Source organism: Ovis aries, chromosome 14, assembly GCF_016772045.2.
Source record: "Ovis aries strain OAR_USU_Benz2616 breed Rambouillet chromosome 14, ARS-UI_Ramb_v3.0, whole genome shotgun sequence".
Lineage (NCBI taxonomy): Eukaryota > Metazoa > Chordata > Mammalia > Artiodactyla > Bovidae > Ovis > Ovis aries.
The window spans coordinates 61,465,692-61,477,321 of record NC_056067.1 but is presented as its reverse complement, the minus strand read 5'-3'; the positions used below and the strand labels follow the sequence as shown (position 1 = coordinate 61,477,321).

The window sequence follows — 11,630 nt, the reverse complement described above, 5'->3', positions numbered from 1 at the left end:
CTAAGAAATGCTAACCATTATCTGACAACTCAGGGTTGCCATGAACCTTGAGTTTGCAAAAAAAATGCAGTATCTGTGAAGCATATTAAAATGATATATGCCTGCACCTGTGTATGTACACATATTAAAATAAGTATAATTAATATGCATAATATATGTGTATATAATATATGTATTTAAATATGTGTTCATTCTTTACCTAAATTCAATGTATCTGGCTGTCTTGTAATATTATTTGCTAAATCTCTCACCCCTTGGTCTCTGTCTATGTTCTCTGCATTGTAATATCCTCTTGGTATAAGAACATTAGTTTTATTTCCTTAGGGCTCACTCTTACGACCTCATTTAACTTTAATTACCTCATTTGAAAATAATTTTCTTTATTTGAAGTGTGAAGTGTTAGTCGCTCAGTCATGTCCAACTCTTTGCAACTCCATAGACTGTACCCTGCCAAGCTCCTCTGTCCATGGGATTCTCTAGGGAAGAATAGTGAAGTGGGTTGCTATTCTATTCTCCAGGGGATCTTCCCAACCCAGGAATCGAACCCGGGTCTCTCTCACTGCACGCAGGTTATTTATCTGTTGAGCCACCAAGGAAGCCCTTTCTTCATTTAAGTCTCACATTTATTTATTGGCTACGTTGGGTCTTAGTGGCTGAACTTGGGCTCAGTAGTTGCCATTTGGACTTAGTCTGAACAAAGATCAAACTCACACCCTCTGAATTGGAAGGTGGATACTTAACCACTGGACCATCAGGGAAGCCCCTTCATTCCCTCGTTAAGGCCCTACCACCACATACAGTCACATTCTGAGGTTGTAGGGGTTAATACTTCAACCTATGAATTCAGAAGTGGGGAGAACTTCAGACCATAACACTTGAACCCCGCTTTTGCTTCCCAGTAGCTAAAACAGGGTCTGGAACACAGTAAGTGCTCAGTTACATTTGATGAGCCATATAATGAAAGAATCACACCTACACATAATATTTTACATGACCCAAGATGAGGAACCTTTCATTTACCAGAAATTATCAAAGGGAGACCACAGTATTTGATTTGGAGAGGAAACATTTTGTTAAACTACTTGGAATACAAAATGAGTCTTTAAAGCCATGTCTCATTTATCAATGGTGAGGCCTAGATCGTGCTGCAGGAGAAAAGAAATGCAGAGGGAAATTGGGGCAAGGAGAGAGAAGAGGGAGTGAAGAGAAGGTGATGAAGGGACTCTGTGAGATGAGAACTTCTTCTCTGATCTGGCCTCACTTTCATATGAAAATTATGAAGTGATGGATGAGGTCATATCTTTTGCCTTTTCATACTCTTAATGGGGATCTCAAGGCAAAAGTGCTGAAGTAGTTTGCCATTCCTTGTCCAGTGGACCACATTTTGTCAGAACTCTCCACCATGACCCATCCATCTTGGTTGGCCCTACATGGCATGGCTCATAGTTTCATTGAGTTAGACAAGGCTGTGGTCCATGTGATCAATTTGATTAGTTTCTGTGATTGTGGTTTTTATTCTGTTTGTCCTCTGATGGATAAGGAGAAGAGGCTTATGGAAGCTTCCTGATGGGAGAGACTGACTATGGGGGAAACTGGGCCTTGTTCTGAGGGGGGCCATGCTCAGTAAATCTTTAATCCAATTTTCTGCTGATGGGCAGGCCTGTGTTCCCTCCCTGTTGTTTGGCCTAAGACTATGCAGGGGTAATGAAGATAATGGCAACCTCCTTCAAAAGGTCTTGTGAACGAACTGTGGTATTCAGTGCCCATGATACTGCAACGGGCCAATGTCAACCCACGCCTCCACAACAGACTCCTGGACTTTCATAGGCAATTCTGGGTCAGTCTCTTGTGGGGTCTATAGTTCAGTTCAATTCATTCGCTCAGTCATGTTCAACACTTTGTGACCCCATGGACTGCAGCATGCCAGGCTTCCCTGCCCAGGACCAACTCCAGGATTATACTCAAACTCATGTTCATTAAGTTGGTGATGCCATCCAACCATCTCATCCTCTGTCGTCCCCTTCTCCTCCCTTCAATCTTTCCCAGCATTAGGGTCTTTTCCAGTGAGTCAGCTCTTCGCATGAGGTGGCCAAAGTATTGGAGTTTCAGCTTCAGCATCTGTCCTTCCAATGAATATTCAGGATTGATTTCCTTTAGGATGGACTGGTTTGGTCTCCTTGCAGTCCAAGGAACTCTCAAGAGTCTTCTCCGACACCACAGTTCAAAACCATCAATTCTTTGGCACTCAGCTTTCTTTATAGTCCAACTCTAACATCCATACAGGATTGCTGGAAAAGCCACAGCTTTGACTAGACAGACCTTTGTTGGCAAAGTAATGTCTCTGCTTTTTAATACGCTGTCTAGGTTGGCCATGACTTTTCTTCCAAGGAGCAAGCATCTTTTAATTTCATGGCTGCAGTTACCATCTGCAGTGATTTTGGAGCCCCCCCAAAAATAAAGTCAACCATTCTTTCCACTGTTTCCCCATCTATTTTCCATGAAGTGATGAGACCAAATGCCATGATCTTAGTTTTCTGAATGCTGAACTTTAAGCCAACTTTTTCACTCTCCTCTTTCACTTTAATCAAGAGGCTCTTTAGGTTCCTCTTCACTTTCTGCCATAAAGGTGGTACCATCTGCATATCTGAGGTTATTGATATTTCTTCCCTTGTGGCTCAGCTCATAAAGAATCTGCCTGCAGTGTGGGAAACCTGGGTTCGATCCCTGGGTTGGGAAGATCCTCTGGAGAAGGGAAAGGTTACCCGCTCCAGTATTCTGACCTGGAGAATGCCATGGACTGTATAGTCCATGGGGTTGCAGAGTCAGACATGACTGAGGGGTCTATAGGTGCCACCCAAATGCACAGCCTCCAGTATTAAATGCAGGGTTTTCAGACAAAGATGCTTCAAAAAAAGAAAACTACAGGCCAATATCACTGAGGAACACAGATGCAAAAATCCTTAACAAAATTCTAGTGAACAGAATCCAACAACACGTTAAAAACATCATACATCATGACCAAGTGGGCTTTATCCCAGGGATGCCAGGATTCTTTAATATTCACAAATTAATCAATGTGATACAGCACATTAACAAATTGAAAGATAAAAACCATATGATTATCTCAATAGATGTAGAGAAAGGCTTTGACAAAATTCAACATCCAATTATGATAAAAACCCACCAGAAAGCAGGCATAGAAGGAACATACCTCAACATAATAAAAGCCATATATGATAAACCCACAGCAAACATTATCCTCAATAGTGAAAAATTGAAAGCATTTCCCCTAAAGTCAGGAACAAGACAAGGATGCCCACTCTCACCACTACTATTCAACATAGTTTTGGAAGTTTTAGCCACAACACTTAGAGAAGAAAAAGAAATAAATGGAATCCAGGTTGGAAAAGAAGAAGTAAAACTCTCACTGTTTGCAGATGATGTGATCCTCTACATAGAAAACCCGAAAGACTCTACCAGAAAATTACTAGAGCTAATCAATGAATATAGTAAAGTTGCAGGATATAAAATTAACACACAAAAATCCCTTGCATTCCTGTTGAGGTCCTCTAATAGACCAGAACCTGGTGGTCCAGAGTCTATGATAAGATATTAAAAGAGAGACAGAAAGAGGCTGATATTTCCTTGGTTTATGCAGAAAACAAATAAAGCCCTTTGACACAGGGCTTGTGTTGCTCACGAAGGCACCTGATGCCCTCTGCCTTCACCAGAGGGTGTTAGAAGCCTGGGCAGGAGAATGAGCATGACAGGTCTCTACACTCCAAAAGAATTAGTCTGAGAGAGAGAGAGAAAGACATGGGGACCAAAGCTCTGATGGAGCAAAGGTGATTTAATCAACATGGTGTAGGCATATGTACTGTAGTTATTCTCAGCAAAGATAAAGATTAAAATTCCAGACTTACAAAACATAGGTGATCCATATTAAAAAGAGAGAGACTTGTAAACAATCACTTTTACCATATGGTTCATAAGAAGGACGAGGGTACTTATCACCATATTGAAAAACTAACGAAGGAAATTCCTGGATTCCTCAGCCCCAGGTGAGGCTTGCCTCTCTTCTTAATTCCTGAATAATTTGGGAATTAATAAGGAACAGAGGATTCCTGACAGATCCAAAACAGCACACAGGAGGCCTCCTGTTAAATGCTTCCGGACACATTCTTATACACTAACAATGAGAAAACAGAAAGAGAAATTAAGGAAAAATTCCATTCACCATTGCAATGAAAAGAACAAAATACTTAGGAATAAATCTATGTAAAGAAACAAAAGAACTATATATAGAAAACTATAAAACAGTGATGAAAGAAATCAAAGATGACACAAATAGGTGGAGAAATATACCATGTTCATGGATTGGAAGAATCAATATAGTGAAAATGAGTATACTACCCAAAGCAATCTATAGATTCAATGCAATCCCTATCAAGCTACCAATGGTATTTTTCAGAGAACTAGGACAAATAATTTCACAATTTGTATGGAAATACAAAAAATCTCGAGTAGCCAAAGCAATCTTGAGAAAGAAGAATGGAACTGGAAGAATCAACCTGCCTGAATTCAGGCTCTACTACAAAGCTACAGTCATCAAGACAGTATGGTACTAGCACAAAGACAGAAATATAGATCAATGGAACAAAATAGAAAGCCCAGAGATAAATCCATGCACCTATGGACACCTTACCTTTGACAAAGGAGGCAAGAATATACAATGGAGAAAAGACAATCTCTTTAATAAGTGTTTCTGGGAAAACTGGTCAACCAGTTGTAAAAGAATGAAACTAGAACACTTTCTAACACCAAACACAAAAATAAACTCTAAATGGATTAAAGACCTAAACATAAGACCAGAAACTATAAAACTCCTAGAGGAAAACATAGGCAAAACACTCTCTGACATAAATTTCAGCAGAATCTTCTATGGCCCACCTCCCAGAGTAATGGAAATAAAAGCAAAAATAAACAAATGAGACCTAATTAAACTGAGAAGCTTTTGCACAACAAAGGAAACTATAAGCAAGGTGAAAAGACAGCCATCAGAATGGGAGAAAATAATAGCAAATGAAGCAACTGACAAAGAATTAATCTCAAAAATATACAAGCAACGCCTGCAACTCAATTCCAGAAAATTAAACAACCCAATCAAAATATGGGCCAAATAACTAAACAGACATTTCTCCAGAGAAGACATACAGATGGCTAACAAACACGTGAAAAGATGCTCGACATCACTCATTATCAGAGAAATGCAAGTCAAAACCACAATGAGGTACCATTTCACACCAGTCAGAATGGCTGCTATCAAAAAGTCTACAAACAATAAATGGTGGAGAGGGTGAGGAGAAAAGGGAACCCTCTTACACTGTTGGTGGGAATGAAACTAGTACAGCCACTATGGAGAACAGTGTGGAGATTCCTTAAAAAACTGGAAATAGACTGCCATGCTGCTGCTGCTGTTGCTAAGTCACTTCAGTTGTGTCCGACTCTGTGATCCATACACGGCAGCCCACCAGTCTCCTCTGTCCCTGGGATTCTCCAGGCAAGAATACTGGAGTGGGTTGCCATTTCCTTTTCCAATGCATGAAAGTGAAAAGTGAAAGTGAAGTCACTCAGTCATGTCCAACTCTTCACGACCCCATGGACAGTAGCCTACCAGGCTCCTCTGTCCACGTCCATGGGATTTTCCAGGCAAGAGTACTGGAGTGGGTTGCCATTGCCTTCCCTGAGAATTGCCATATGAACCAGCAATCCCACTGCTGGGCATACACACCGAGGAAACCAGAACTGAAAGAGACACGTGTACTCCAATGTTCATCACAACACTGTTTATAATAACCAGGACATGGAAGCAACCTAGATGTCCATTGGCAAACGAATGGATAAGAAAGCTGTGGTACATATACACAATGGAATATTATTCAGCCATTAAAAAGAATACATTTGAATCAGTTCTAATGAGGTGGATGAAACTGGAGCCTATTACACAGAGTGAAGTAAGTCAGAAGGAAAAACACCAATGCATTATACTAACACATATATATGGAATCTAGAAAGATGGTAACATGACCCTATATGTGAGACAGCAAAAGAGACACAGATGTAACAGAACTGTCTTTCAGTCTCTGTGGGAGAAGGCGAGAGTGGGATGATTTGAGTGTACAGCATTGAAACATGTATATTATCATATATGATACAGATCGCCAGTCAAGGTTTGATGCATGAGACAGGGTACTCAGGGCTGGTGCACTGAGATCACCCTGAGGGATGGGATGGGGAGGGAGGTGAGAGGGGGGTTCAGGATGGGGAACACATGTATATCCATGGCTGATTCATGTCAGTGTATGGCAAAACCACTGCAATATTGTAATTAGCCTCCAATTAAAATAAATAAGTACATAAATGTGGGGTTTTAATCTGCTGCACCTGTTACTTCCAGAGTGGTCTCCCCCTTCTTTGTTTATTTTGGCTTCCTCTCTTTGTATGCCTGTTCAGTGTCTAATTTCCGCCCTCACACAAGGGGATGAAGGTGACTACTTAATTAGGCTCATTTGTTCAGTTGTGTTGTGGGGAGGGAGGGACACTGCAAGCAAATACCATAGGCATTGTACAGGAGGCAGTGATCAAGACCACCCCCAAGAAAAATAAAAGCAAAAAGGCAAAATGGTTGTCTGAGGAGGTTTTACAAGTAGCTGAGAAAAGAAGGGAAGGGAAAGGCAAAGGAGAAAAGGAAAGATATATCCATTTGAATGCAGAGCTCCAAAGAATAGCAAGGAGTGATAAGAAAGCCTTCCTCAGTGATCAGTGCAAAGAAATAGAGGAAAACAATAGAATGGGAAAGATTAGTGATCTCTTCAAGAAAATTAGAGATACCAAGGGAACATTTGATGCAAAGATGGGCACAATAAAGGACAGAAATGGTATGGACCTAACAGAAGTAGAAGATGTTAAGAAGAGGTGGCAAGAACACACAGAACTATACAAAAGAGATTTTAATGACCCATATAACTATGATGCTGTGATCACTCACCTACAGCCAGACATCCTGGAGTGTGAAGTCAAGTGGGCCTTAGGAAGCATCACTTACAAACAAAGCTAGTGGAGGTGATGGAATTCCAGTTGAGCTATTTCAAATCCTAAAAGATGATGCTGTGAAAGTGCTGCACTCAATATGCTAGGAAATTTGGAAAACTCAGCAGTGGCCACAGGACTGGAAAAGGTCAGTTTTCATTCCAACCCCAAAGAAATACAATGCCAAAGAATGTTCAAACTACTGCACAACTGCACTCATATCACATGATAGCAAAGTAATGCTCAAAATTCTCCATGCCAGGCTTCAATAATACATGAACTGTGAACTTCCAGATGTTCAAGCTGGATTTAGAAAAGGCAGAGAAACCAGAGATCAAATTGCTGACATCTATCAGATCATCAAAAAAAGCCAGCGAGTTCCAGAAAAACATATACTTCTGCTTTATTGACCATGCCAAAGACTTTGTGTAAATCACAACAAACTGGAAAATTCTTAAAGAGATGGAAATACCAGACCACCTGACCTGCCTCCTGAAAAATCTGTATGCAGGTCAAGAAGCAACAGTTAGAACCAGACATGGAACAACAGACTGGTTCCAAATTGGGAAAGGAGTGTGTCAAGGCTGTATATTGTCACTCTGCTTATTTAACTTATATGCAGAGTACATCATGCGAAATGCTGGGCGGGGTGAAGCAGAAGCTGGAATCAAGACTGCCAGGAGACATATCAATAACCTCAGATATGCACATGATACCACCCATATGGCAGAAAGTGAAGAGGAACTAAAGAGCCTCTTGATGAAAGTGAAAGAAGAGAGTGAAAAAGTTGGCTTAAAACTCAACATTCAGAAAACTAAGGTCATGGCATCTGGTCTCATCACTTCATGGCAAATAGATGGTGAAACAATGGAAATAGTGACAGACTTTATTTTCTTGAATTCCAAAATCATGGCAGATGGTGACTTTATCCATGAAATTAAAAGATGTTTACTCCTTGGAAGGAAAGTTATGACCAACCTAGACAGCATATTAAAAAGCAGAGACATTACTTTGCCAACAAAGGTCCATCTAGTGAAGGCTATGGTTTTCCAGTAGTCTGGTATAGATGTGAGAGTTAGACTGTGAAAAAGCTGAGCACCGAAGAATTGATGCTTTTGAACTGTGGTGTTGGAGAAGACTCTTGAGAGTCCCTAGGACTGCAAGGAGATCCAACCAGTCCATCCTAAAGGAGACCAGTCCTGGGTATTCATTGGAAGGACTGATGCTGAGGCTGAAACTCCAATACTTTGAACACCTCATGCGAAGAGTTGACTCATTGGAAAAGACTCTGATGCTGGGAGGGATTAGGGGCAGGAAGAGAAAGGGATGACAGAGAATGAGATGGCTGGATGGCATCACTGACTCAATGGACGTGAGTTTGAGTGAACTCCGGGAGTTGGTGATGGACAGGGAGGCCAGGCATGCTGCAGTTCATGGGGTTGCATGGAGTCGGACACGACTGAGTGACTGAACTGAACTGAAAACAACCAAGATGATGCTAGTCAGACCAGTGATCACCTATTTAAAGATGACTGTTAAAGATGACTGTGCTGTTTCTGCATGGAACCCCCACAACTCTGTCTGTAAATGCCCTCAACACTGCTTGTTGGGGCAGATGCAGAGTTGGCCTTTGGACAATTGTCTGCCACCCTCCCCCTGCCCCCCAGTTGCTGGCATCTGAAATAAAACCAACTTTCCTTTCCACCGACCTGGTTTGTTTACTAGCTTTTGAGCGGCAAGCAGCTGAATCACCCAACATGTACCTTTTGGTAACACCATCTTACATGGGTTATGTAAGGACTCATCCTTTGTCTTATTTCTCCACTTCTTTGCCAGGCCTTTAGAGGGTCAGAGGGAAGGTTAGGTGACTTTTCTAGGTTCGTGTGGCCAGTAAAGTGGGAGGCATGTGGTGAGAGAAGAGGAATGTATAAAGCCTAGAGGGTGTCCACATTGCACTGCAGTCCCTGGAAAGACAGCAGATCCTCAGTCATCTCCCAAAACCCCTTCCTCACCTTGTTGCCCTGCCCACAACCATTCACTGACTCCCTGCCCTGTGGGAACCACCCATCTGTATGAATTTTGGTGGAATAACATGTTCATGAATCGCTCTGTCTCCTGCTTCTGCCAACTGTTTTATCCTATAATCAATCTACACCAAGAATAAATCATTTTAAAAATCCTTCACAGCTTTCCATGAGATGGCCACCTCATCCATCAGTTCAGTTCAGTTTAGTCACTCAGTTGTATCTGACTCTTTGTGACCCCATGGACTGCAGCACACCAGGATTCCCTTTCCATCGCCAACTCCTGGAGACATAGTACAATGAGTATAATAATAAAAATCCACCTTTGTACTATTTTTTTCTTAATGATTAAAGCAGATATACAATGTATGTTTAAGAGGCCACAAACAGGCTGTTTTGTTTAGCCTCAGGTTTAAATTAAATCATGTATAGGCCAGAATGACTTGCCCATACCTCAAAATGTGACTATTTCTTCCCTCATTTTCACCTTTTAAGTTGTTAACTCTTTCCACAGAGAACAATGATACTATATTTTTTTCTAACGCTGCCAGGTTCATTTGCCTGCTCTGGGTCCATCCACATCCCTCGGTGCTAGACCTCCTCTTTATGTTTATATTTGGCTAGTTAACTAATCAGACATCATGAACAGACTCGGAGGTTAATAGGAAATGCTATACATTTTGTCATTCATATCCATACATGTGCTTTAAGCAGTACACTTAAAGCCAGCAATGCTACACATCATGAGCAGTTATGCTCTGAGACAGCTTACTGGACAATTTTTCCATCCTGAATCTTGGGGTCAAAAGTATGATTAGAAACAAAACAATTACTTCCATTAGAAGTCTCTGTTACCAAAATCAGATCAATATTCCAGAAGAACTTTGTTTTCTTAACAGAGAAAAACCAACTTCAGTCTTGCATCAGTTTACTGTTAGTAACAAAATTCATTTACCTAATTAAAGTCATTCTAATCTTAATCCTGACAGCATACAATTTTTTTTCAAAATTCCTTTTTTACAAGCCTTTGCCACTTTCTAGATCCAAACAAATTTGCCTTGCATTTCTTCATCCAGAAATAAACAATGATAGGACAAAATCATCATCATTTTTCCTCAACAAAAATATCTCCATTCTTTATATCTTCTCTTTGTCTACATGTATCCTACTTGCTTTACATACTGAAATGTTTCACTTATCATTTTTACATATCACAGTTTTTAACCCTTGAAAATTTTAACAAAACCAAGAAATGAGTGATTGAAATGTTACACCAGGACTTTCTGATTGACAACTTAAGAACATATTTCATAACCTCAAAAACATTTTTTTCATAGTGTGATTTTTCTTCAGTGATACAGCATGTATGATAAACCCAAACATCTTTAGTTTCCCTCTTTGTCATAGAAAAAGACAAAAGTAGGTAATCAGTTTATGGAATAGAGCCAGAATAGCCAAATTAAACATTAAATTTTAAAGGCTTCTCTCCTTTTTTTCTTTGATTTGAAGTTTTACAATTTACCCAAGGCTGAAGATCCAGGCAAAGTGGACTGTGTTTGTATTTCAAGGACATGATAAGCATTAACTTCAAATTTTCTCCTAGGCACTTTTCTATTTCCTCAGGGTCTGAAAAAAGTGTTTTATCAAGCTACTGCTGCTGCTGCTAAGTTGCTTCAGTCATGTCCGACTCTGTGTGACCCCATTCCCTAACTGCATATGCAAAAAGAACTGTTTTTTGTTTTTTTTTTTTTAATTTCAAGACCTTCATCTTAACCAATTTTCTCTGGAATCTAAAGAATATTGTAGCCATACATTGTCCAAAAAAATCATCTTTCTTTTTCAGTCATAATTTCACAGCTAATTTTTTTTAATGAATTGAATCTGAATTTCCCATTTTACATAAGGTAACAGGAGTACCAGTCACACAAATGGAATATACACTCACACACCAAATGACAGATCTGTCATAAACCCTCTCTGAGAGTGACCAGTACGGAGTCCCAAAGAAACACTTCCTTGACACAAACAGTCTGCAATCATACTCAGATGTCAGAATCAATTGGCAAAATGCCCAAATAACCCTTCGTGTCCCAAACAGTTCTCAACATCAGACACACATCAGAAGCAACTGGCAAGAATGTCCAAATAGCACTAGCACTTACAAATGGGAAGGCTGTTCGTGTGCACACTGGTGGACTTACCGGGTCTTGGAGCTCATCCGCTTATTCCAAATGCAAGTTTCCATCCCATCAAGAAGAGCATAAGTTGGCAGCCAGTGCCGAGCAGGAGAGAAACAGGGAGGATCCTCAAAACAAATGGTTTTGGCAGCTTCTAGGAATGTCCCCCAAATCCCCTACTCCAGGCTAGCTAGCCATGAGCAGAAGGCTGATTCACTGTCATAGACATAGTTCTCCTCTGGAAGACCCAGAAGAGTCGTGTCATGAAAGCTCAGGCGCCAGTCATAGCCAGCAGTAGCTGACCTCACGTTGGGCACCAAAATCTGTTACTGAAAGGTAT

The 11,630-nt window shown here is 40.6% G+C and overlaps 1 protein-coding gene across 1 annotated transcript in view; it reads left to right on the top strand.

The window, feature by feature from the left end:
- Positions 1-11,630, top strand: part of LOC121816554 (cationic amino acid transporter 3-like) — a 62,659-nt gene that overhangs the window by 35,371 nt on the left and 15,658 nt on the right. The window lies entirely within an intron of this gene.